At 47.0% G+C, this 27,348-nt stretch overlaps 1 pseudogene; it reads right to left on the bottom strand.

The window, feature by feature from the left end:
- Nucleotides 1–9: 9 nt before the first annotated feature.
- Nucleotides 10–13,386, bottom strand: LOC131479430 (cyclin-dependent kinase 1-like; annotated as a pseudogene).
- Between the last annotated feature and the right edge of the window lie 13,962 nt (nt 13,387–27,348).

The raw sequence follows: 27,348 nt of genomic DNA, 5'->3' as shown, positions 1-27,348 counted from the left end.
GTTCAACATCTAAACAAAGTAATTGAGTTCAATATAGTAGATCTGGGCTAAAAGGCAGAGCATCAAAGAGAAGGAGGATGAAGAAAAAAGGAGGCAGGGAGGTAAAGAGGGAGCAAGTGAGAGGAGGAAGGCTTTCTCATCTGCTGCTTCACTCCCCACATGACTGCAACAGACAGGGCTGGACCAGGTGGAAATCAGGAGCTGGGAATCTCACCCAGTTCTCCCACAGAGGGCTCAGGGACCCGGGTGCTTCATCCAGCAAGTGCTGCCTTCCCCAGGTACATCATTGGAAGCTCCATTGGAAACAAAGCAGGTAGATCTTTTTTTTTTTTTTTTAAAGATTTATTATCATTGGAAAGGCAGATATACAGAGGAGAGGAGAGGCAGAGAGGAAGATCTTCCATCTGATGGTTCACTCCCCAAGTGAGCCGCAACGGGCTGGTGCGCGCCGATCCAAAGCCAGGAACCAGGAACCTCTTCCAGGTCTTGCACGCGGATGCAGGGTCCCAAAGCTTTGGGCCGTCCTCCACTGCTTTCCCAGGCCACAAGCAGGGAGCTGGATGGGAAGTGGAGCTGCCGAGATTAGAACCGGCGCCCATATGGGATCCCGGGGCGTTCAAGGCGAGGACTTGAGCCACTAGGCCACGCCGCCGGGCCCCAAAGCAGGTAGATCTTGATTCAGCACTCCATTTGGGGATGATGGCAAGCAGTGATAGTTTTTTTTCTAAATTTCCTGGTTTATATGAAAGTTAGAGTCACCGATGCATAGTATACATTATACAGAAAGAGTGATCTTCCACCCACTGGCTCACTCCTCATAGCTGCAATGGCCAGCACTGGGATAGATTGAAGCCAGGAGGCAGGGGCTTTCTCGCACATGGGTGCAGGGGCCCAGGACCTGATCATCCTCCGCGTCCCTCCCAGGTCCACCAGCAGAGAACCTGGATCAGAAGTGGAGCTGCAAGGACAGGAAATAGTACACATATGAGATGCTGGTGCTGCAGGTGGCAGCTTCATGTGCAGCACCACAACACTGGCCTCACCTGGACCTTCACCTTGATCAGCTACAACACCTGTCTTGGATTATTAGGGATGCTAGGTGTTTTCACATCTCAGTTTGTGTGAACAATGCTGCAATAAGCAGGACAGAGCCAATATCTACTTGACACAATGATTTAATGTCTTTTGGCTGGGTCTGGAGTAGGGCAATCGCTGGATCAGACAGACATGCATGCCCAGTGTTTGATGGGATCTCCACACTGCTGCCCACAGTGACTGCACAGCGCACAGCCCACCCACAGTGCTGTTTTCCTATCCATGTTGTCACCAGCATTTGTCTTGTTTGCCAGCAGCCATTTTGATTTTAGTAAGCATTCAGTTGTAGTGTCTCCTTTTTAACATTTTAGGTTTTGCTTCATTAGTCTGGTTTAATGTTTCTCAGCTTTATCTTTTAATAAAACATTTTATTGATCATTTGTATTGCTTTTGTTTCTCAATTTTGCTTACTTCTTCTCTGATCCCTATAATTTAGTTCCCTTGCTAATAATGTGCTAGATCTGCTCTTGCTAACTTCTTAGAAATGCAGTTATCTTGAGTTCCTGCGTTGTCTGAAGAATAGCAACTTCATTTTTGAGGATTTTAACTCTGTGGTGATGTTGCCTGTGTATGCTCTGCATCTTCTTAAATAATGCTTACTGTCAAATGAGCAGGGATAGATTACAGCAATGACAATCATTTGCTTTCTTCCAAAACACTGCTTTTCAGTAACCTCAGTTTTTCTGATTTATGTATTTTCTTATTGGAAAGGCGGATTTGCAGAAAGATAGACAGAAGATCTTTTACTGCTTAGCTCACTCTCCAAGTGGTCACAGCAGCCAGAGCTGAGCTGACCTGAAGAAAGGAGTCTGGAAATCCTCCCAGGTCTCCCATGTGGGTGCAGGGTTCTAAGGACTTGGGCCATCCTCCACTGTTTTTCTAGGCCACAAGCAGGGAGCTGGGTGGGAAGTGGAGCAGGTGGGACAGGAACGGGTGCCCATAGGGAATCCTGCTGATTGCAAGTGAAAATTTAGCCATTGAGCCATCGTGCCAGGCCCAGCAAGCTCATTTGTATCAGCTAGGATGGGTTACTTACAATATGCTGTTTTCCAGTTTATGATGACAAGAGAACTAGAAAATAGGCACATGGAGAAGATGCCTTCCAATGTCAGTGTACTTAAATTCTGGAACAATATTTGGTCTTCCCATGGAAGATTCCTTACTTTGACCATTTAAATGTCCGATGCTAAGCAGCTCAAAGTCATACACTTTGAAACCTAAACTATTGCCGTCAAGTAATCAAGAGTAGTTACAAAAAAAAAAAAAAAGTAAAGACAAGTGGAACCACCTTTATTTCTTCCCTGTGGTTTCTAAACCTATGTAAACATCCTTGACTGCATACTACCTGTACTGTGCCACTGTACCCCAACATTGTAAGACAGTAACCTTCAACCTAGAGCCTATAAAATTCACCATTCTGTCCTTCAACAAATCAGATGGCTGGAGATAATGACTTGGGGGTTACTCTCCCAGAAACAGTGTTCTTCAGTCCCAAGTGGCATTACTAGGCTCACTGGGCCCCGAGTGTTGCAAGCTGACTGATCCTATCCCAAGAATGAGTCAGAGTCCGACACTCCTCAGCTCTGCATGGAGACAAAGGGCCAGGAACTGATCAGGAGTGCACTCAAAGCTTGAAGAAATACCCAGCAGAGAGGAGGCAGGGCAAAATGCTCAAGCTTGCCTCAGTTTTCAGAAAGTGCCACTGATTTTGCGGTTTTTAACCTGGTCTAGCAGGAAGCAGCTGCAGCTGGCACTGATAAAAGTGGCAGTTGGTGGGGGAGGCAGCTGTGGCTACAGATTGGGTAGGTGACCCCTAACAAGCAACCTCTCCTCCTGACCACCCTTTAAAGCCCTGGCCTTTGACCCCTGGGCCTGCCTCAGAAAGAAAGCTGTTTGTCTTGTGTGTGAGTGCTTTGGCCGTTTTCCTGTTTTGGTCATAGTTTCAATATTTTAACATGTGAATTGTAGGGTTTCATGGGGATTTCCAGGTTTTATTGTTTGTGTACAATGGAACTTTAAATCATACACACACACACACACACACATACACACACACACACACATACACACACACACACATATACCTATATACTTTTCTAAGAGGGGAAATGTTATATTTTTCTGTTTCTATAAGAGATGAATACAATGATTACCTTTTCTATTGGTAATGATTGAGTTCATCTCTTTCAGAAGGCATTTTCTTTCTCTCCTGAATACTTTAAATAAAATCTGGCCCTTGTGAAGCCCTGCACACCTTGTCTGTTGAGACCCCAGGTTAAACACATCCCCAGGAATCTGTTGAAGCTGCGGTTCTTGTGTCTGCCCCTGAGGAGCCTGGGGAGGAAACATGGTTGTTGATAAGACGTGCTCCTCTTGAACTTGGGCTCCAACAGTAGCCTGCTGTGTTAGCGAATGGGCGCTTACCCCGCTGACACAAACCAGCTCAGAAGATCCAGGCGGGTTCCTTGGCTTTTTGCTTGCTTTGCTACACATTTTTTCTAAATTATTCTAGAGTACACAAATGTCAATGGTAAGAAACACCACTGTACTGGAAGAATTAGTATATTGCTTCAGCAACATCCCTGAGCTAAGCAGAGTGTTAGGGGCACAGAGAAGCCAACATAATTTGTATGACATTTTGAAGTGAATTAAATATTTTGAACATACTTCTTTGACAGCCAGTGTTATATTTTTCAAATAAACACAAAGCACAATGATTACTCTATATTCAGCATTTTAAAATTCACATATTTAAAGTCATGTGAGCTGCAACTTCCATGTCAAAATTACTGGCTGCCAAATTTATACCTGTTTCCTCAGCTGTACTTTTTGTTATTTAGAATTTTAAAATTTCTGTAAAGTGGATTTTGTCAACTGTCCTGTGTTCACTGCCTTTATAAAGTGGTACATCATTGTATAATTTCTGTGTGTAACCTGAATGCTTGGGCTCTCAATACAGCATTCATATAAAGCAATAAATATTGATGTTATAAAAAAGGATTTTCATGTGAGCAAAACTAGGATTTACTTTTTAAAAAAATTATGTGTTTCTATCGGAAAGGCAGATCTAAAGAGATGAGGAGAGATGAAGAGAAAGCTCTTCCATCTGCTGGTTCACTCCTCAGATGGCCACAGTGCCCGGAGCTGAGCTGAAGACAGGAGTCAAGAGGTCTCTCTGGGTCTCCCATTTGCATACCGGGTTCCAAGGCTTTGGGCTGTTCTCTACTGTCTTCCTTGTCTATTAGCAGGGAGCTGGGTGGAGATGGAGGAGCTGAACATTAACTGGTGCCCATATGGGATGGTGATTTGAGGTAGAGAATCCTCCAATTGAGCCATTGTGCTGCCCCTCCAAAACAGTTTTTTTTTTCTTTTTAAAGATTTAGTTATTTTATTACGAAGTCAGATATGCAGAGAGGAGGAGAGACAGAGAGGAAGATCTTCCGTTCTATGGTTCACTCCCCAAGTGTGCGCGCCAATCCGAAGCTGGGAACCAGGAACCTCTTCCAGGTCTCCCACTTGGGTGCAAGGTCCCAAAGCATTGGGCTGTCCTCCACTGCTTTCCCAGGACACAGGCAGGGAGCTGGATGGGAAGTGGAGCTGCCGGGATTAGAACCGGCGCCCATATGGGATCCCGGGACGTTCAAGGCAAGGACTTGAGCCACTAGGCCACGCCGCCGGGCCCCAAAACAGGATTTATTAAAGACAGAAACCTCCTGACATAGAAGTTAGGAAGGAGGTGCTCTAACGTGGAAAGGTCCCTACATGGGAGCTCTCAGCAGGCAGGTCAGGTTCCCAATTGTGTGTGCCTGTTGGGCCATGTGATGGTGCTTGAGTTCCCTCATTGATGGAATGCGAGCAGTGAGGCCTATCACCAGGGCTGAGAGCCTATGGCAGAGCTGCAGGGTCTACACGCCCTTTCTTACCTCTCTCCCCTAGCTAGGAGGTTCCTGGTCTGCTGGAAGTGAGAAAAGCAAGTGTGCACTATGTCTGTGGTGCTAAGTGCATCCTTGTACTAAACTCATGCAGCACAGAATAATTCAGAAGTTTGTCTCCTGGGAAACTAGATCCGGTTCAGAAAAAAGAGTAACTGAGATATCTTTTGCAAGTCTTTATTCACAGAGATGGGAGAAATGAACACAGGAATGCCACAGCTCCCCTAGTGGTGGCTCACTGAACTGGCTGAGCATCCAGCCTGTCCTTTACAGACACCAGTGGCATGCAGTCCAGGACCTGTGTGGCAGTTCATGGACCCGTTGACTGGCAGAACATGTGCCAGGTGCCTGGCCTGCTGGCTTGCCAAAGTGGCACAGACAAGGGAGCTAATGGCATGGGAATTTGGTATATTCACCCCCAACATAGAGACACCACAGAATTTTGGAAATTCTATGTGATATATAAGTCTACATAAGGACAGTCTATATTTCGAAGCAAGAAGTATCTATGCCATAACATAGAACTGATTGTCTCCTCTAACACAGAGATTGTTTTCTTCTTCCCAATTAGCATCTTTACTTCCTCAATGATGACCACGGGTTATTTGCAATGAAGAACCAGTCCTCTTCAAAGTAAGAGAAGGTAGCCTTCTGCAGAGATTGGCAGTGATCTGGTTAGACTCCCTTGGAGATCAAGCAGTGATGTCTAGACCTAAATGCTTTCATTTGGCCTGGCCTTTGGTTATTGAAGATGACCTCAAAGACAAACTTACATCTGCTATGGCAACTGTCCCTGGGTGTTATCACTAAGAATGTAGGATTTAGACAGAAAGTGGGCCCTAGGATTTGTCAAGGGAGTCCAAAAAGGTTTGGACCCTTGAGTTCATTCAGAGAACAACCAGGAAAACTGATGAGATGATCTTGTACTCAGAGGGAGTCAGGCCACCACAGACAAAGCCACAAGAGGCCACTTAGTGTCAGGTGTTTGAACACACAAGTTAACATGAAGATGAACCTTAAAGGTAGGGAGGGCACCCCTCCCTCTTGCTGCATCCTGGGCACTCCTGCCCTTTGCTGTGAAAGCCCTGGCGAAGTGACTCTCAGGTAAGCCACTTATTTGGGGAACTATGCCTCTATGCTTTCTCCTTTCCTGGTCACAAGAAAATGAAAGTTTCTACTGAGCAAGCTGATGTTGATTGTTAAGACTCCAAGGGAAGGAAACATTGCAGCCCGCTAACTCTGGTGACAAGCTGTGGGAAAGGAAGAGGTAAAAGGCATTTATTGTAGCCACGAATATTCCCCAGGGCCCCCATACTCGCCAAGAGTAGACCAATGTGTCCAGTGTGGGACCATCCTGCAGAGGCAGTAATGAGCAACACCATCATTTGGAAGATTTTGTGATCCCAAAAGACAGCAGCATCTGTGCAGAACACTGAGTGGGTGCACGTTAGGGTGGAGGTGCTGCCCTGCCTCCCAGTCTAATGAACCCCTGCCAGCTCCTTTCATTGATCCAGTTTGCAGATCTGCTTCTAAAAGCTCAGTTCTTGTTCCTGTTGAGACCATCCAGGCCTGCTGAGGTCTTGGCCACACTGTGCAGTACGTGGCATCAACATTACCAATCCACTTCATAATTGATTAAGAGATCACCAAAGGGGAGCATCCGACCTGTAAGTTCCCTCCCAACAAGAAGGGATCAGAGAATGCTTCTAATCCCAAACCCTTCCTCAAACCTTTGTTGTCTTTCTCTCCCCCTCCCCCTTTCAGAGGCACCCCACCTCCTGGCTTTCTCTTGGGAGGTGCTTTCCTCTTCCCTCTCCCTTCCCTGCTCACCTGGTTTCTTCACAAATAAACTTTTCTGTCTGCAACAGATTGCTGGCCTTTTATATCTACACTAAACTGAGGAAAGAACCCACCAGGCTTTTCTGGTAACACCTGTGCCAAAGCAAAACAACAAGAAATAGGTTTGAGGTAAATTAAAGGTTAAATGCATTGCCAGATGAAGGGGTGGCAGACCTCTCCATCTCTAAAACTGCTTCCCTGATGGACAGGGTGTTTTACAGATTTAGAGGAGGCTACAATGGAGAGGGAGTTACTGTATGCCAGAGGGGACCTGCTGTGCATGTGAGGGGGGCTGATCTGCACCTAGGCAGCTGATCTGCACCTAAGGAGAGCTGGGCTGCACCCAGAGAGACCTGCTGTGCACCTGAGGGGACCTGGGCTGCACTTGGGGAGATCTGCTGTGCACCTGAGGGGAGCTGAACTGTGTCTGAGGGAAGCAGGTCTGGTCTGAGGGGAGCTGCCCTGAGCCGAAGGAGAGCTGGTCTGCACCTGAGGAGAGCTGGGCAGTGTCTGAGGGGAGCTGGTCTGGGCCTGAGGGGTGCTGGTCTATGACTGAGGTGAGTTGGTTTGTGCCTGAGGGAAGGTGGTCTGCACTAGAGGAAAGTTTGTCTGCACCTGTGGGGAGCTGATCCTGTCCTGAGCTTGGGGCTTGTCCTGAGCATTTGAGCCATTCTGCCCAGGCTTTCCTGTCTCTGCTCTCTCCAGTACAGACATTCCGGCTGGTTTCCCTCCACTGTCCCATGCTTTGAGCCAGCATGTAGTTACACTTTTCTCACAACCATTTTTAAGGGCCTTTCTGGTGATCTACACAGTGCTCCCTAGTCTTTCACCATTTTGGATCTCATTTACCAGTCCTCTAACCTGAGTACCCATTCACTGTTTCTCTGCTGTTTGCAGGGCTGGCCCAGTAGTCAGGAAGCAAGGAGCCTGTCTTTCTTGCAGGTCTTAATGAGCCCTGAGGCCCTGGGCTGGAAGTGATGGGCTGTACACTCAACAAGCAGAATCTGGGAGAGGAGTCCTTTTTGCCACACGGTGATGAAGTATAGGAGTATAAGATGCCAGACACAGATTCTCAGGAACTGACCCAGGGTTCCACAGCAGGGAGGTCTGCCCAGCCACTTCTGCTACATGTAAGAGATTTTAGAGGATTTGTTTTACGAATTTCCCAAATAAGAATTTCTTTCCTCTAACTAGTTATAAGACGCAACTCTGCCCAGATTTTCCCAAAAGTGTTTACCACCCATAGGCACACTTGGAATCTGTAGATAGTATTTTCTTGGTCTTTGACAAGTTCTAGAGTTTAATTGAAAGGATACAATCCACAGAGCTGGGTCAAACAATTGATAGGCAATGCATATGGATTGGCTGTTACGGCCAATCATGGTATAGGCATTCTGTCTCTTTCCCTGAGATAGGATGGATTTGTAGTTAAAACTCTCACCCCATCATGTGCTGGCGCTTCCCTGACATCTGGACTGACCTGGAATACTAGACTAGCGTTCAATAGTGTCTAATAACACCTAACCAGCTGTGGTCGGATGCCTGCTGACTCTCCTTTCCTTCCCATAGGGAACTAGCTGGAGCCACACAGTTGTTTATTGCTAAAATTAAGCAGTGTTTTTTTTAAACAATATGACCTGATACTTTAAAATTCCTGAGTCTGTTAACCATCTCTTAATTTTCTGACTACAAAGGTCTCTAACATGGCCCTCTATGTGCTTGTTTTTGCCTTGTTGAAGCCATGTTGTCCTGGTCCCGTTGGGTGCTTCAGCTATTCAATGAATTGCTCTCTGGATCCCAGAAGGAGAACTCCCCCCTGGGGAGGCGCTCCCTGCCTGGGATTACTCTAGGTCAGGGAGATTGCAGTGTCATCAGCTTCCCATGCTTCAGAGCTCCAACAAGGACACTCCGCACTGTGTGACCCAGCAGGTCATTTTTGTCAGCTTCCTGCTCACTCCCCTCATCCTCACTTATCAGGCTTGCAGAGGGAGCTCCTTGGTGGATGGTCCTGGTCCTGCTGTCATTCAGCAGCAGCCTTTCTCAGGGATGCTGGCCCCGCTCTCCACGCCAAGCAGCCACGGCTGTGCACCTGCTGCTGTGAGCACAGGCCGAGGAATGCTGCTTTGCTTCCTAAGTGGAACCTCCATTCTCAGCTGTGGCTGATTTAAATATACGTCCTCTACATCCAGCAGTCAGCATATGTCAGGAGATCTGGATGGGAGGCATGGTGAGTGTTGGGTTCCCATAAAATCCTATAGTATAATCAGAGGTGGGGACAAGACCTGGGCCTGCCTCACACTGCCATGGGCTTACACCAGGAAAACTGTTTTGGCACAACCATAGCTTTGCTTTGCCAACCTTTCCCAAACCCTTTCACAAGGCTGCAAGGAACCATGCTAGCTTATTGTTGTCCTACAGAACAACTGCTTGCATAGCCTGGCTACGGGATGGGGTGGAAGACAACACCCTTGCAGAGGCAGGTGGGGAAGGCGTCCTTTGACCCAGTGCAGATTGACCTGTAGTCCTAAACTCAACATGGGCTAAGCATGTGCGCTACAGAGGCCCTCTCTTCTTTCTGGTCGTGGCCTAGAGGGAACAGAGCCTGGCAACCTTTCCAGGATGAAGATCTGGGAGTGTAGGGAGGACAGATTGGGGGAGCAGGTTAATGACGTTAGTGCACACTGGTGAAATCACTGAGGGTGTCACTGAGGAGCAGCCGGGGGAGCTGGGCACAATTGCTGGGCTTCCTTGGAGCGCATGCAGGATCCCCGGGCACCTGCCTCCAGGCCGAACCTGCTGGCTGTGATGCCAAGACCACTGGGGAATGCACAGTGCCCTTCTGTATTCTGAGTCAAGAAATAAGGTCAGGGAGTAGGAGGCAGGGCAGGCCTGGAAGCCAATACTGCCCACTAGTCTCACTTCACTAATCAGAACATAATTGAAACATCTAAAGGAGCAGATTTTGAATGAAACTTAAGGGGAGAGCCTGGTGCAGTGGCCTAGTGGCCAAAATTCTTTGCCTTGAACACCCTGGGTTCCCATATGGGTGCCAGTTATAACCCCAGCAGCCCCACTTCCTATCCAGCTCCCTGCTTGTGGCCTGGGAAGGCAGTTGAGGATGGCTCAAAGCCTTGGGACCCTGCACCCGTATGCAAGCCCTAGAGGAATTTCCTGGCTCCTGGCTTCGGATCGACTCAACACTGGCTGTTGCAGTCACTCGGGGAATGAATCATCAGATGAAAGACCTCTCCTCCTCTCTGTATATCTGACTTTGTAATAAGGATAAATAAATCTTAACAAAAATAAAGTTAAGGGGAAATTTTTCTCAAACAAGAAAAAAATAGTTTCTGAGCTGATGTGGGGTGCTCACTAGCAGGGTCCCAGCAAAAGTCAAGTTTCTGCTCCCTTCAACTAATGAGATAGTGACTGCCATGGCTTCTGCACACCCAGGCTGTTCCCCAGAGATAGGCTCAGGAGTTGGGAAGCAAAAGCACCAGGTTGTTTTTGTCTCCCTTGTATCTGGGTGAGAGCCCCCAAGAGCCAGATTCTACTCTCCGGCCACAAACAGGTGGCATAAGGTGTAAGGATGGGAAGACTAGACCCCGAGACAATGGCCACAGTGTGTGCAGAGCCCAGTCTGACAGCGTTTGAGAAGAGATTCACACCTGGAGAACTCTCCCTTCCCCTGCCATTGTCGATCTTTGGCTGATGTGTCAAGGAAGAATAAACAGTCACAGAGGCAACCAAAGTGTTTCCTCTTCCTCTTCCTTCCTGGTAAATCTCACTCAGACAGAACCCCAGCGCCCCCTCCCCCCAGTCTTCATCAAAAGCCACGAGGAGGGTTATCTTCCCCTTTCTCCCTTAGAATGTTTCCACACCTGTAACATCCACTTACAGGTCTAGGAATTTCCTCTGTATTTTATTCCGAGCAGTGTGCTAAAACTTGGAATCCACCATTTTTGCAAGGGAGACCCTGATCCAGTCTCTCTTCAGCTACCACTTCCTTGATACAAACCGTTCTTTGTTTTTATTTCTCCTTTCCCCTTCTCATGAAAAATTTTTGTACTTCCCTGAATAGTTCCTCGGTTGATTTCTCATTCCAGCCAGCAGTCATTTTTAGTTTCTTTGTAATATCCAGCCAGCTCTTAAATATGAAACTCACCTTTACAAGCCCTTGTGCCACTGGAACTTCTGCATCCTGTCTGGAGTATTCCTTCATCTGGTCTCTATGTACCTAGAAATGCAGAAAGGCTTTCTGCTTTTTCCTGTTGAATTTCAAATGTTTTGGAGACATTTTTTCTTTTTTGAATTTATTTTTATTCATTTGAAAGGCAGAAAGACAGAGAATATTTCTGCTCTGCTATTTGAATTCCCAAATGTTTGCAGCAGCTGAAACTGGGCCATGTGAAGCCAGGAACCCAGAAGGCAGTTTGGGGCAGATGACAGGACGCAAGCACCTGAGCTGTTGCTGCTGCTTCCAGGGTGTGCATCAGCAAGTAGCTAGAATCAGAGCCAGAGCTGGGACTTGAACCCAAGCCCTCTGGTGCGAGATGCACCAACCCCTTGCTAGGACTTTACTCCTTAAGGAGACAGAATGTGTCTGTAGAAAAACAAACACAGCGAGACCACAGAAGTGCAGGAAGTTGAGGATGGTGGCCATTCCAGATGCCACCTGGGGTTGAGTAATTCCAGGAAGTTGAGGATGGCTACAGGAAATGAAACCCAGAAGTGATGGCAGCTCAAAAGACAGTAAGAGTAGGGGGCAACTGAAGAACCTGGAGAATTCTGGGGAAAGTCAAGGGGGATAAGCAGGAGGAGACACTGAGGAGTGGGCTACAGGCAGCAGAAGTGTGGAGGGTTTGGGGTCACTCTGTGTAATGCTGAAGTGCTCTCCCTCTGCTAGCATGAAGGAGGGGCTCCATTTTCCCAGGTCTTTTGGTGACTCACTCTCAAAGGCAGTAAGAATAAAAGGCTGGTCGTGGGGTTACTGCAGTTTTTCTGCCATCACCCCTTGGATCTATTTGCTCATCTTCCTTCCTTAGGAAATGCAGACAGCACACTCCTTCCTAGGCTCCGTTGACAACCCTTCCTTTGCCTGCAGACAAAGCTGCTTGGTTCCTGCTGGTTTTTTTGGTTCTCTAAGGTATAGCTCACCCTTCACCCATCCTGCAGCCAGCTAGTTCATTGCCAACCAGTTAGCCCATTAACCTGACACAACCACTGCTCTGCTAGTTGGCCAGCTTCAACTCACTCTGTAGCCAGTTCTCTGGAAAGTCTGGTGTTCAGTTAGCTAACAAATCCATCTGCCCGTTACCAGAAATATGTTCAGCAGGATCATGGATGAACGTTTTCAGGAGTGGATCCTTGTGAATCCCATCCAACTTTCTAACATGGGATGATAAGCTTCCTGGTTCCCATCTAGAACAGGTATTCTTTTTTTTTTTTAAAGATTTATTATTTTTATTACAAAGTCAGATATACAGAGAGGAGGAGAGACAGAGAGGAAGATCTTCTGTCCGATGATTCACTCCCCAAGTGAGCCGCAACGGGCTGGTGCACGCAGATCCGATGCTGGGAACCTGGAACCTCTTCCTGGTCTCCCATGTGGGTGCAGGGTCCCAAAGCTTTGGGCTGTCCTCGACTGCTTTCCCAGGCCACAGGCAGGGAGCTGGATGGGAAGTGGAGCTGCCGGGATTAGAACCGGCGCCCATATGGGATCCCGGGACGTTCATGGTGAGGACTTAAGCCGTTAGGCCACGCCGCTGGGCCCTAGAACAGGTATTCTTACAGTCCTGTAACAGCTCCACTGCTGGGCTGGCGTCATTGCTGGGAGTCCTGGAGAATGGATAAGGTCCTAAATCTCCATGAAAATGTGGTTTCTTAGTTGTTGATTCTGCAAATATGGTGCCTATCCCAAACACCAACTGGGCTTGAGTAATGAGCCGGCTGCAGCTCCCCTTCCCCTCAGAGCGCTGCATCCTCTTGTGTGCACACTGCCACAGGTGTGACAAAAGTTCTGATGAGGGCCACACCAGCTAGTTTAATAGCTGCTTTGTGATCAATCAATAAATATTTGTCTTTGTGAACAACTCTTCTAAAGTGACAAAACACAATTCCCTTTTGATACAATAACTCTTAAATAATAAGGAAACCATAAACTGACCAGGAGGGGTTGAATCCAATATTTCTTGTTATAAAAAAAAAGGAATTCAATGATGAGCTATAAGCTGCAATCCTACATTAGTACAGCTTGAATACGGACTATATTTGGATGGTGAGGTTCTTTTAATAAAGAAATTTCCAAGATTGCAGCATTAGGAACCCCTCCCTCCTCATTTTCAAGGTCACACCTTGACCTTCAGTGTGTCTATGCTTACACATCCACATGCACGACTCTGGCATCTTCTCCAGCTCTCTCCATCTTGGTAGAGTCCTCCATGGTTAATTGGGAAGTTTGGTCGGGCCCAGCTAATTACCTCCTCCATGGCAGCTGCAGGGCCAGATGCCACATCTGCGACATGCTTCGCTTAACTTCCCAGGCCAGCCTGGACACTAAGAACTGTTATTATTATTTTATTGTATTTCCATTTATGCTATGACTTTTTTCATAATGTGTTCTTACCTTAAATATTTGGCTTAATTCATTTTAGGGCTTAAATTATATTCTCAAACAATCATGTGGTTTCCTTTTTCACTTTATTTTCATCAAGCTTCAATATCAAGATTACTCTAGCCTCCAGTTTTTTTTTGTCGTTGTTGTTGTTTTTTAGCAAGTAATTTAGGAGCTCCTGGCTAAGGATCAGCTCAGCTCTGATCATTGCGCTCACTTGGGGAGTGAACTCGTAGATGAAGATCTTTTTCTTTGTCGCTCCTTCTTGCTGTAAATCTGCCTTTCCAATAAGATAAAAAAAAGAAAAATCTTTAAACAGAAAGTGCAGGTTCTTTCTGCCTTAATTTTCAATATCATTCGCCCCCTGGTGGCCTCCCTGCTCAGCCCTGGTGCTCCGCCGTGCAGCAGCAGAGCCGCCACCTAGGCTCCGAGTGGTACACACAGCTAACATCCTTTTCAAATTGTGGCTATTGAGGTATTACCTTTTTCTTTTCCCTCAAATTAACAATGGTGATATGTGATTTCCCAAAATAGGATCCACCTAAGATTATGGAAAAATATTATGGACTTAATACTGTAATGTGACGTATTATTTTAGGGATTTTTAAAGATGTATTTATTTTACTTGAAGGAGTAGAAGAGACAGAGACCTCTCACCCACCGGTTTGTATCTCAAATGCCCACCCCAGCCAGAGGCGGGGCAGTCTGTGTGTAGGGGCACAAGCACTTGGCCATGCTCTGCTGCCTCCCCAGGCCAGAAGCAGGGCGCTGGGTTGAAGGTAGAGCAGTTGGAGCGCGAGTCGGCACTCCCACGGGATGCCAGTGGCACAGGCAGAGGATTACCCTAACACACCAGCCACCAGCCTTTACCTTAGTTTTAAATCTTTGACATCAGGGCACGCTACTTTCTCAATCCAAACTGCCTGTGTTTTCTGCATCTTGTTCACATTTTCAGAATTGTATTTAATCCACTTAGAGATTCTTTCCTAAAAGTCATATTTGGAATTGTGAGTTCTAGGACTGTAGAAATTTTTACATTTACTAATTCATAGTTTTAAAGCTATTTTTCCCCTGAGCTGTAGGCAGCTGCCTACATTGCCTTGTACACTGAGAAGAAACAAGCTCTAAAGCCATGGGACACAGAAAGAACCTAAGAGTGTATTATTAAGTGAAAAAAGCCAATCTGAAAAGCATATATGTTATATACTCCAACACCATACCATCCTGGGGAAAGTGAAACTATGGAAATAGCAAAAAGCTCAGTGTTAGCCAAAGATGAGTCAGCATTCAGAGAGATTCAGAGGGCACTGAAACTTCTCTGTGAGATAACACCAGGCTCCCTATATGTGCTTTTCCAAACCCATAGAACACACAGCACAAGCGTGACTCATTGAGTGGGACAAATGCAGGAGTCTGGCTGAAGACACTGCTGCCACTTTTGTTAGAGGATGCCTGTGCAGGGGTGGGAAAAACAAGAGCTCCATTTTCTTTTGCTCCCTTTTGTTGTGACCTAACAGTTCCATTCCCAGTCCCATTGACCCCAACGAATCTGTTGGGGAAACTCCTGAGTGCCCAGGTAAACATCCACTTGCACTTGCCCAGCACCGTGCAGCAAGTCCTTCACAGCCTTAAGTCAGAAGGGTGGCTTTCACAGCAGTTGCTTTTAAAGAGCTTAATATGAAATGCAGGTGTGTCTTTTAATTGCCTTTTAAATTTACTAATGTTTTTCAAAGGCATGTCTATTTGAAAGGCAGGATTGTAGAGAGAGGCCTTCCATCTCCTGGTTGACTCCCTTAATGGCCACAATGATCAGGACTGAGCTAGACCAAAGCCAGGAACCTCGAGCTTCCTCACTGTCTCCCACACGGCTGCAGGGACCCAAGCACTTGGGCTGGCCTCTGCTGCTTTCCAAAGCACATTATAAGGGCGCTGTATTGAAAGTGGAGCAGTCAGGGTCCAAACTGGTGCCAATATGGGATGTTAGCACTGCAGGTGACAGCTTAACCTTCTACATGACTATAACAGTGGCCCCTTACTTTTCCCCTTCTTTGAGGTTTATTTATGCATTTGTTTATTTATTTCTGAGCCAGGGCTACAGAGAGAAAGAGACAAAGAGAAACATAGATCTTTCACCCACTGGTTGATGGTTACCACAGTTAAAGGAAGTGGGTGGACACCACAGTGACCTCAGCCAGAGATCTGGCACACCCTGAAGGCAGCCAAGGCCATGTATGGGCCAATGATGGACAAAGGTGAACATTTCTTGCCCTATCAGGTCCCAAGCAGGACTGATGCCAGCACCCATGGCAGAGGGGCATAAAACCTTTGTCTGCTACCCAGCTTGTCTTTCCCACTAGCTGTTCCTTCCTCTCCTGCTCATTCTTCCGCAGCGTGGGGAAAGGCCCAGGAAGGACTTCTCTTTGCTTTATAAATGCCTGTTTGTACGTGGCTGGCTTTTTCTTTCTTGGTGTTTGGCAAAGCTAACACTAGTTTACTCCCAAATGGCCACACTGGCCTTAGGTAGGCCAGAGCAATGCAGGAGGCAGGAGTTTCATCTGGATATTCCAAGTGAGCTCAGAGACTTCAAGCACTTGGCCCATCTTCTGTTGTTTCTCCTGGCAGATCAGCAGGAAGCTGGGCCAAGATGGACGAGCCAGGATTCAAAGTTGTGCCCACATGGGATGCAGACACCTACACGGGCTTAATCCACTCGCGCACAACCCTGGTTCTTGGTGTTTTCCTAATACTTTACTAGTTCCTTATCCATGTATATTAGGCCTTGTATGCTTAAATGCTTATACAGAAGGAAGGAAGTTCTTTTTATATATAAATTTTCTTTTTGATGTTTACATAGTTGACAAGGATGCACACTCATGAGGGTCACTGATTAGGGTGTAGAGGGTCGAGGCATGGGGGAAGATGGTGGGTACAAATGCTTGCAATTTTTCTTTTCTTTCATTATTTTCTCCTGTATCTAGGAGGGGAGGGGTGTGTGTGTGTGTGTGTGTGTGTGTGAAACTTCATCAGTACACAGGGATGGGGCATTTTTACTTACTGTCATCTTAGAAACCCTGATATGAAGAAGAATGCTCTGAGGGTATTGCTTGAGTAGCTTTGAGAGTTCTGAAATGCTGTTGGTTTTGTTGCTCCAAGGTTGAGAAAATCCTTCCAATAGCCATTGACCCACCCAGACACTTGCTGTCACAGCTCAGCCAAAAGAGTTGTCCAGCCTGCTCTGTTCTCCATCTTCTTCAATGGCACTTTCCGTCCTCTTCAGCCAGAATGAGCTGGCTATTTTGTCCCCTCTATGCACCTGGGCATGCTGTCCCCTGCAAAGGCATCAGCACTTGAAGGTTGGGACACATGTTTTCCAGGATCAGGCCACAAATCCTATGATTCCCCATGTGGCCAGAGTTTTGAGCCATGTGATCTACTTTGAGATTTCCCCCAAGAAATTTCACCTGGAATGACCCCAGATCTGATTGTTGCAAATGTGCCAACAAGTAAAAGGTCTGGTTCAGCAGCCTCATGCATCAGACTGCACACACCAGTGATTGTAGTTGCCGGGTCAGTTCCATTCCCAGTCCCATGTCCCATGTAAACTAATGGGTGTTGTGGTCCAGCCCAACCCAGCATGCGACAGACGTGGCCTTTATCCAAGCCAGCACAACTTTAGTCTTCTTTGGGTGACTCCCCAAAATCCCCACCAGGCCCGCCCCTGCCCTGGTTCCTGAGAGAACCAGCATAAACAGTGGACTAGTCTGGGGCACACCACATCCCAATCAGGCTTTCATATACACCTATGGGTGTTGCAGCTTAGCTAAGACCTCCCCACCCCACAATCCAGTCCACACGCATGCCAATTTCCTGTTGATGCCTTGTCCAGCCTGGCCCGCCCACAGCCCTGGCTCTGATGTCTACCAACAGGAGCTGCAGCCCAAAAGAGGAGTGTTCAGTTTCCCTACTAGGCCCACCCTCAAGCCTGGCTCTTGCACTTTCCAGGGTTATTGTGGTCCAGTCTGACATGACTTAACCCTGTCCCAGCACTTGCCAGTGGATGCTGTGGCAAAACCTAGCCAGTTGGTTCTTATCCTGGCTCTTGCATGTGCCAGAAGATGCAGTTGTCTAGCTTAGCCTGGCCCACCCCCAAGGTCCACTCACAGGCACAGCCTGCACCATCCCAGTCTCAGCTGTTACACTTCCCAGTGGGAGCAATGGTCTGGGTTCTTTCATGTGCCAGTGGGTACTATGGCCCCATCTGATATGATCTGCCTCACCTCAGCATTCACCAGTGGTTCCTGCAGCCTGGCTCTACCTGTTCTGCCCCCAGTCTCAGTGCACACTGGAAGGTCCTGCAGCCTAGCCCAGCCTGGCCAGCACCCAGTCTGAGCCCTAATGTGAACTTGCATGTGTTGCATCCCATCTTGACTATTGCACCAGCCAGCAGGTGCTGCAGCCTAGACCACCTGACCTATTCCTAACTCCAGTTCCCTTGAGTGTTAGTGAGTTCCATGATACTGGCTAGTTTGGCTCATTACCACCCACGGAACTTGAGCAAACCAGTGGGTATTGCTGTCCTTCAGGGGAGAGCCCACATATTCCCCAGAGAATCTGCCCCAAAAGCAGTTCTCTCAGGTTCCAGTTAGTGTAATAGCTCAGCCTAACATGACCCATCCCCTGCTCTGACACTTACTGGTGGGTACTGTGGTCTAGCCCTGCCAGGCAGGCCCACTTTCATGTGCATTGGAGGGTAACGGTTCATGCTAACTCACCCAGCTCAGGCGTTTTACATGAGTGAGTGCACTGATTTTATCCAGAATGGTCCTCTAGTTTCCCACCTCCAAATCATTCAGAGTCCGTTCCCTCACTTGCCTGCAAGTACAAGTGGCCTGGTTGATGGAAGTCTCCCAGAAGCCATCCCCCATCTGTAACATACTTCCTCAGCAACTCCCCCATACACCCCATAGCTCCTTCCTTGAGCAAGCTGCAGTCCCTGCGTGCACCAGCACATGGGTTCCTGGGCCCTGGCTTCCAGTGGGGTGGTGTGCTGGCCTGGAGTCCTGCCCACCCACCAGCACCCAAGCACACCCATGGGTTCCCATTCTGGTCTACAAGCATGCCAAGCCAGCAGGCCAGCCTAAGGCCTCACCTAGAGGCCAAGCATGTGTGCAAGTCCTCAGCCTGCTCTGCTGGATGTAGTGAGAGAAAAGGGAAAAAATTCTAAGGCATTTGCACTGATTCCGGTTGTGTGACCTCCTCAAAGGAGCAATGGCAGGAGAACTGGTTAAGTCAGAAGACTTGCAATGGGTGTCCCTCAGCAACTGCTCTCTGTGCTTCCACAGAACTCCAAGTGTCCTTGATCATCGGGCTTGGAGCATCAGCTGCAGCAGCTGCAGCCTTACAGACACTTGGACAACCAGAGAGCTCAGTAACCAACTTCCCCCCAGCCCAGTAGCTGGTAGAAGGTAGCAGCAGTGGGATTCCCACTCCAGTTTTTATCCAGATGCTCTCTGCTTCCAGCCCCTCATGAATTCTGGGAGGTACCTCCTCTTGTGGGTGAATCAGAAGCTAGTGCAGAATGTCTTACTGCCTGGGAGGACTTGGGGAAAAGGTAGTGTCAGCCTGGATCCTACCAGGGCCAGCCATGGAAAGTACGTTCCCTGGATCATCTCATTCAGAATCCATGAGCTAAAGCTGAGAGGTTCTGCTGACATTAGAAAGTTGTGACAGTCTCATGACATAAGGACCATCCTTGACCATGCCAGTTATAAGATAAACTGGCTGTAAAACTCAGCTTGTGAAATTCACACGCAGGTCTCTGAAACCATCTCCTTTGCTGGCCACCAGGGGGAGCGTTTGTCTGAGGAATGCCTGACTGGAGCCCTTCCTAACTGGCTCCCTGCACAACGGAAGCCTCTGCGTTTGTCATTCACTGTTGGAAGGGTCAGTGTGCTGCAAGTTCTGCTTACTGTGAGTGCACTCAGCGTCACTGTCACATGGCGAGGAAGAAAGCTGGAATTTCGTTGCTTCTGGAGCAAGCGCTACAAATTAGCACTAAAAAATGGTTCATGCCCTGATGCTGCACTGAAAACCCTTTAAAAAAGTGAAGTCAGAAACCCCGCGGCATTTTGGCAGGCTAGAACTTAGTAGAGTTGAACGCACCTGTGATCAATTGCAGGCTCACTGAGGCTTCCAGGGAATGATTATTGACATTTCCCTTCAAGTTAGTGTTCAGCTTAAGACTTAGACAAGGGCCTGGCACAGAGTAGCTATTTCATAACTGACAGCAACTTGACATGATTTCAGGGTGAACACTGGGCAATACGACAGTCTTAAGCATCCTAAAATCAACTTGGAATGCATGTGAGTTTTAGATTTTCACTGAGGATAGCCCTAAGAACCCACATGGCTAAGACCCAAGGTGGCTGAATAGGGGAAGTCATACTGAGTGCATGTGTGATAGGACAGAAAAATAAACAAAGAGGGGCTGATAGTGTGGATCAGCCAGCTAATCCTCCACTTGGAGTGCCAGCAATCCGTATGGACACTACTTCTAGACCGCGTTGCTCCGCTTTTGATCCAGCTCCCTGCTTATGGCGTGGGAAAGCAGCAGAGGATGGCTCAAGTCACTGGGGTGCTGTACCCCTGTAGGAACCTCCTAAGAAGCTCCAAGATCCTGGCTCCTGGCTCTGGAGCAGCTCAACTCTGGCTGCGGCAGCATTTTTGGAGAGTGACCTAGCACGTTGCAAATCTCTCTCACCTGCTGTCTTTCATTTCTCTGTAAATCTTCCTCTCAAATAAAAATACTTTATCAACAGACAAGTAAAGAAGGGAAGCAGTGCATTTCTAGAGGTCTAAAAAACAGGAGTTCTTAGCGAGCTGGAAGGAAAGCAATGAAGATTGCATGGGCCAGTGAGGAAAGAAGTCAGAAGCACAGCAGGCTGGCCACACAGCTCACAGCTGCAGCTGGCCACCACCATCCCACAAGGCGAGCTGGGAAGCAGCTTGCACACGCTCCACCACCCACAGCTTAGCCAGTCACCCCACTGCCTGTGGTCTCAGCCTGGGAGCTCCCTGGGCTCTGAGCAAGCTGGGACTCAGAGCAGGGAAGCCGCATTCACTCCTCTGATCCCTCTGCACACAGTGCTGAGCTCTCTGCAAAAAGTTACTGACCTCATCCTGTGCACACTGTGAGAGTTAGGGTCAGGGTGCACTGTGGAGCAGTGGCAGGCTGCTTGCATCCAGGGACTCATGGAGCTTTACAATAAGCACAGAGCTATGCTCACGCATTCCATGGGAGTCAGAGGATGACCTTTAGCTTTTCTGGGGGGAGTTGCAGGAAAACGCACTCCCACCCTGGGAATCTGGGCAATAGCCCACTGCACTCTGCAGCAGCAGGACTGCAAACAGGCAGTTTTATCTCCTGCCAGAGCCAAAGCTCTTGTGCCCCACCCAGCCAGCCTGCAGGACTGGAGCAGGATGTGTTCCCATTCCCCAGCCCCAGACCTAACCTGCAGCCCCAGCTGCTCACATAGCAAGACTTGAGAAAGGGCGCAAACACATCACACAGTCTGGAGTCCCAGCAATTCCCAAGACAAGTTGCAGCATCACACAGGTTTGCCAGTGGGACTGAAGGACATCCCCTCAGATCAGAGCCCTGGCCACTGTGATCTGCACTGACTCATGTCAAACTCTGGATTTGAGAGACATCCTAGGGAGCCATATTATCTCAAAGTCTACCTTCTTTTATAGTGATTGACTTTTTTCATTGGAATGTCAGAGTTACAGGGAGAAACGGAGAAACAGATAAGTTGACAGATACATGCATAGAGAGCTCAGTACTGGTTTACTCCACAAATGACTACAATGGCCAGACCTAGGCTGGGCTGCTGCTGAAAGCCCGGATCTTCCTTTGGCTCTCTCACATGTGAGCAGGACCCCCAAGGCCTCGGGCCATTCTTTGCTGCTTTTAAGCCATTAGCAGGGAACTCGATCTGAAATGGAGCAGGTGGAACTGCTCACCTGAGAACCCATGCTCATATGGGAAGTCTGCGTTACAGGCAGACACTCAGCCTGAGAAACCAAAGCATCAACCTTTCAAAGTGAAACTTACACCATGAACTTCAGCACACTAGACCAATTTGTCACGTGTAGACTCAATGACATTGGTTAAAAGAAACCAGTCACTCAGACATGCACTTCTGGGCTCACAGACAACCAAATCCAAAGCAACAACCAGGAGCTGCTCCGCACTTCAGCTAAGCCAGAAACTCTCTTCCAGGAGCAACTGCTCCATGAACAAGAAGGGATTCTTACACTAGATGTCCACATGCCACTGTAGAACCCCGAAGGACGTGAAGAAGCAAACCAGCAGGAAGTTTCCAAAGCAACAGTCATTCCTGAGATTTAGACCCTGGTCTGTGGGAAACTACAGCAGGCCAGAAATAGAATTCAAGATGGTGGTTGTAAGGAAACTCAATGCAGTCCAAGACATTGCACACAGACAAACATAAAACATGAGCAAACCAATGAGTGAGATGAATGATAACACTTACAAGCAAAGAAAAGGCATTAAGAAGAATCAAATAGAAATGTTGTTGATGAAATTTTTAATCAGTGAAATAAAGATGACTCAGAGCTTTAACACCAGAACAGACCAAGTGAGGCAGAGAATTTCTGATCTGGGCAAAATGTTCAAATAACCTTGGCAAAAATATACAGAAGTTAATTAAAAATAATCAATAAAGCTTTATGACGTTCGGTATAAATTATGTACCAATGACTAAATAGATATTCCTGAATAAGAAGAGCAGGAAAAAAGATGTGAATCTGCTAAATGAAAGGACAGTTACACACTTCTCAGATTTCAAGAGACACGGACATCCAGAAGCAGGATGCTTAAAGAGGAACAAGCAGACTCAACAAAAAAAGGTCTTTCCAAGGCATATTGTGGTCAAACTATCAAAAGCTGATGACACAGAATCCTAAAAGCAGTGAGAATACCACATTTTTCTTTTACAAGCTTAGATTTACTTTCAAATGTTTCTTACCTAGGATTACAGACCCATGCAGGATGGGAAGAGATGGGAGGAAGGTGAGTGAGAAGACAACTCTGCCCTCCCTCCTGTGAGCACAGGGGAGGTGCTGCACTGCTCCTCGGTGCTGGGTCACATCAGCATCAGGGCACAGAGATGGCTCCCTGACTGTCCCAGGGACTTTGGTGGGTACATGGATGGTCCAAGGGTGTTCCCTCAGTAGTCTGAACTGTTCTGAGATTGCATTGACTTCATGGCACTAGCTGCCACTTCCCATCCTTGCCAGCTGTCTATGTTTTGTTATGTCCATAGTCTTACTGCTGGGTGGAGAATTTGGCTTATAGCAGAATTCAACCTTCTCCTCCATTATTTTTGAGTGAGGCATTCAAGTTCTTCTGGCTGTCCTGTCTTTCAGGGGCATCCTAGTGTGCTGTCTCTGTTTACACAGTCAGCCATGGGAGTGGCTCCATGACCAGAACAGGTGTTCACGTGACAGCATCTGAGGTTGGGAATGAATGCAGTGGGCCCGTCAGCCCAACTCATAAGAGCCCCAAAGGGATCGATCTCCAGATGCAGCCCTTGTGTGTGCCAGCAGATACTATGACCTGGTTGGGATTACCCACAAGAAGCCCAGCTAGGCCCACGCCCAGACCCAGCACTCTATTATACCAGCAGGTGCTGCAGCCTAGCTGAGCACGTCTGGGAGGCCCCCTTCCACACCTGATTCCTGATCCAGCACTCATGCTTGCCAAAAGGGAGTTGCAGCCTAACCTGTCCTGGCCATACCCAGTCCCAGCTCATGCTTGCTGGTGGGTGCTGCACCTTGGTTAGGGTGACTCTCAGAACTCCCAACCAGGCCCATGTCCAGATCTGGCCCCCACACATGCCAGTCAGGGCTGCAGTCCAGCCCACACTGATAAGTCCCATTTCTTGGTTTCTGTGTGTACCAGCAAACATTATGGCTTTGTGCAACCTGCCCCTTGTCCAAGCTCTTACTTGTTCCAGCTGGTGCTGTGTAATAATTGGGAAGCCTCCTGAGGACCTCTAGCAAGGTCATCCCTTGACAGGCATACATGTTCACCAGTGGGTGCTACAACCTGGCCTGCCTGGTCTGCCCCCAAGCCCAGCTCTTAGTGGCAAATACTACAGCCTACTCAGGGAAATCCCTTGAGGAGTCCTGTCTGATCTTGCCCCCAGAGGTAGTTCTCACATTATCTGCCAAGTGTTGTAGCCTAACCCTGGCCAGCCTGCCTGAAGCCCTGATGCTCATGTGTTCTAGTGGGTCCTGCAGCCGAACCTTGCCTGGTTTCACCTCCAGTCCCAGCTGAACGAGTGCTGGCAGGTGCTGCGGCCTAGCAAGGGTGCCACCAAAAATCCTCCACCAGGTCTGCTCCCAGTCCCAGTTCTTCAACGTGCCACTGGAGCCTAGGCCAACACGGCCCACTCCCGTTCTTGGCACTTGGCTTTGGACTGCGTGACTCTACTTTTTAAGGCCTTTGTGGAGTGATTCTCAGATGAAAGATTTCTTTCTTTGTCTCTCCTCTCTGTAACTTTGCCTTTCAAGTAAAAATAAAATTAATATTTATTTTTAAAAATAATAATGAGGAAAAAATAAGATGTTTTCTATATAAGACAAGTTCATGACCAGCCTTGCAAGAAATTCTATAATGAATCCTGCATTGAGAGTAAACCTCACAAAAACAACTGAGCTCATTCATAACAGGTAAAACCAACATCTGATTGACAACATGGCTGGGGTAGTTCTCAATCAATAATACTGATATAAATGAATTAAATTCAAAAACTTAGTTTGGCTGAATAGATAAAACCAAAGCCCTACCCTAAACCTAACAAAAGAAAATGCATGTAGACTAAAGGCAAGGGCTAGAAAAAAGACATATCTGGCCTACAGAAGCCAAATGTTAAAATGTGTGACTATTCTGTTATCTGATAAAACAGGTTTTAAATAAAAAGCCATTAAAATCACCAAAAACAACATTGCATTTTTGCTAAGAGATTTTGAACAGCAAAAAGATATAATACTCATAAACATGTATGCATCCAACGTAAGGCTACCCAGTCATATACAACAAATACTTTCAGAAATAAAAAGGACCTGGTGTGTTGGCTAAAACCCTCACCTACAACTGCCAGAGTCCCATATGGGTGCCAGTTCATTCCCCAGCTGTTCCACTTCCCATCCAGGTGCATACTTGTGTCCTGGGAAAGCAGTTGAGGATGGACAAAATTCTTGGGACCCTGCACCTTTGTGGGAGACCCAGAAGAAGCTCCTGGTTCCTTACTTCAGATAAGCACAGCTCCAGCCATGTGGCCACTATGGGACCAGCAAATGAAAGATCTTTTTTTCTGTCTTTCCTTTCTGTAAATCTGTTTTCCCTATATAAATAGATAAATCTCTGAAAAACAAAAATAAGTAAAATGAACTATGAAAACACAACCCATACAATAGTACTTGGCCATTCCAACAGCTCCTCTAGTTCAAAGGCAAGTCAGTCAAACCCTAGAGATACACTAGGGTTGAAACCCTGAGCAAATGGACCTCACAGGCTTCTACAGAGCACTGCACCAGCAGCCACAGTGTATACATTCTTCTCATAAGCATATGAAACTTTTTAAAGAAAAATTTGTTTTTCATTTTTATTTGAAAGGCAGGATTTGAAAGAGAGAAATCTTTCAACCACTGGTTCACTCCTCAAAGTGGAGCCAGTCCAGTGAGAAGCTGGGGCCATGAACTTCTGGGTTTCCCACATGGCTACAGGGGTCCAAGGATTTAGACTGTCCTCTGTTGCCTTTCCAGACCATTGGGAGGATGCTGGATTTCAGGTGGAGCTGCCTGCTATTGAACCGATGCCCATATGGCAGGATGCCCAAGGTGGAGGTTTAGTCTGCTATGACATGGCACCAGGCTGTGGAACATTTTCTAAGAGAAACCATATACTAAGCCATACCTCAAGTCTCAATAAATCTAAAAGTATGAAATTCTATCATGTATCTTCTCTGACCACAGACAAACAAAATTAGAAGTCAATAATACAAGGAATAGAACACTGATACAGGTGCCGGTTCGAATTCTGGCTTCTCCATATCCAATCCAGCTCCCTGCTTACATCCTGGGAAGGCAGCTAAGGAAGTCTTAAGTTCTTACATCCCTGAAACCACATGGGAGAGCTGGAAGAAGCTCCTGACTTTGGGTTAGTTGAGCTCCAACCCTTATAGTGATTCGGAGAGTGAGCCAACAAGTGGAAGACATCTCTGTGTCTCCATCTCTCTTTCTCTCTCAAACTCTGCCTTTCAAATACAAATAAATATATTTTAAACAGTACTTCATTTTAAAAAAATGCAAAATATTAGACTACTCCAATATTTTTAAAACTCTTCTAAAATATTGAGCACGGGGCTCGGCAGTGTGGCCTAGTGGCTAAGGTCCTCGCCTTGATCCCATATGGCCGCTGGTTCTAATCCCGGCAGCTCCACTTCCTCTCTGTCTCTCCTCCTCTCAGTATATCTGACTTTGTAATAAAAATAAAATAAATCTTTAAAAAAAAAATAAAATATTGAGCAGGTAGGAACTGTGTGAAACTCTTTATGGGGCAAACATCACACTGACATCCAAATTAAAGGCAACATAAAAAGAAAACTACATGCCTAGATATTTGATGAGCATAGATGAAATGATTATAAACAAAATTGAATTGAATCCAAAACCACATCAAAAGCAGAGAATACAAAGATGACTGAGTAGCATTTGCAAATCAACAAATTTCATAAATTATATCAACAGAGTTTGGTCATCCCAATAGATTAAAGAGAACACTGGATAAGACTCAACAACCACTTGGGCTTGATGCAGTAGCCTAGTGGCTAAAGTCCTTGCCTTGCACCCCTGGGATCTCATATGGGTACTGATTCATCCCCAGCTCCATCACTTCCCTTCCAGCTCCCTGTCTGTGGCTTGAGAAACCAGTGGAGGATGGTCCAAAGCCAAGGGGCCCTATAGCTGTGTGGGAGCCCTGGAGAAGTTCCTGGATTCAGATCAGCTCAGCTCTGGCCATTGCGGGTACTTGGGGAGTGAAGATCTTTCTCTCTGTCTCTCCTTCCCTCTGAAAACCTGCCATTCCAATAAACAGAGAAATAAAAAGAAAACAGATTCAACAACCCTTCATGGATAAAAATGCTACAAAATTGATACAGAATCAACATCTCACAGAATTATAAAAGGTTATTTCTGACAAACTAACAGCTGGTATAATGCTGAACCGAGCAAAGCTGAAAGGTTGTCCAGTCTCAGCACTTTGTTCAGTCCGGCACAGGCAGCATTAGCAAGAGCAGACAGGGAGGAGAAAGCAATGGAGGGAATCAAAACAAGAAAGGAGGAAGTCGAGATAGCCCTGTGTGTGGTTGATATGATGCTATATACGCACCATCCCAAACCTCCAGCAAAACATTGTCTTCAGAAGAACAATAAATGTCCTTTGGGACCAGGGAGGAGAGCTTTCTCTGGTCCGAGCCTGGCTCCACTCTGGACCCCCCCCTCGCAATGACCATCGGGATCGCTTCGAAAACCCCTCACAGCAAACAATCATACAAACTAAAAAAAAAAAAAAAAAACCCTAAAATAAATTAACAACAGAAAGTAGAACTTGAAATCTGACAGGAAAGAGCTGGCATGGACTGGCTCATGCCTCGCTGGGTGGGACACAAAGATTAGTTACTCCTCACCATGGTGTTGAGGATTTTCCTGCACCCCCCCAAAAAATGTTCTGCACCTTAAATGTCGACAAATGTCTTGTTAGAGTTACAAGCCAGTCTAGATTAT

The sequence above is a fragment of the Ochotona princeps genome, unplaced genomic scaffold, assembly GCF_030435755.1.
Source record: "Ochotona princeps isolate mOchPri1 unplaced genomic scaffold, mOchPri1.hap1 HAP1_SCAFFOLD_446, whole genome shotgun sequence".
Lineage (NCBI taxonomy): Eukaryota > Metazoa > Chordata > Mammalia > Lagomorpha > Ochotonidae > Ochotona > Ochotona princeps.
This window is presented reverse-complemented; position numbering and strand designations above follow the sequence as displayed.